Raw genomic sequence first — 384 nt, 5'->3', positions numbered from 1 at the left:
TCTATAGTCTAGTCTATAGTCTAGTCTATAGTCTAGTCTATAGTCTAGTCTATAGTCTAGTCTATAGTCTAGCCTATAGTCTAGTCTATAGTCTAGTCTATAGCCTAGCCTAGTCTGTAGTCAAGTCTATATTCTAGTATAGTCTATAGTCAAGTCTAAAGTCTAGTGTAGTCTAGTTTATAATCTTGTCTATAGTCTTTTAACTTTTAAAAAATTTACCTATTTAGGCATACTGCTAATTTATCTACTTTTTATATGCTTGGTTATACAGCTCTTTTTTCAATACCCTGTTAATATGTATGATGATTAATTTTTAATTAAAAAGTTTCATTTACCACATTCATAGCGAAAAAAGTGAAGAAATTAAATCATTCAAACGGATAA

The sequence above is a fragment of the Lucilia cuprina genome, chromosome 3, assembly GCF_022045245.1.
Source record: "Lucilia cuprina isolate Lc7/37 chromosome 3, ASM2204524v1, whole genome shotgun sequence".
Taxonomy (NCBI): Eukaryota; Metazoa; Arthropoda; class Insecta; order Diptera; family Calliphoridae; genus Lucilia; species Lucilia cuprina.
The sequence above is the reverse complement of the archived record's forward strand: the minus strand, read 5'-3'. Positions refer to the sequence as shown.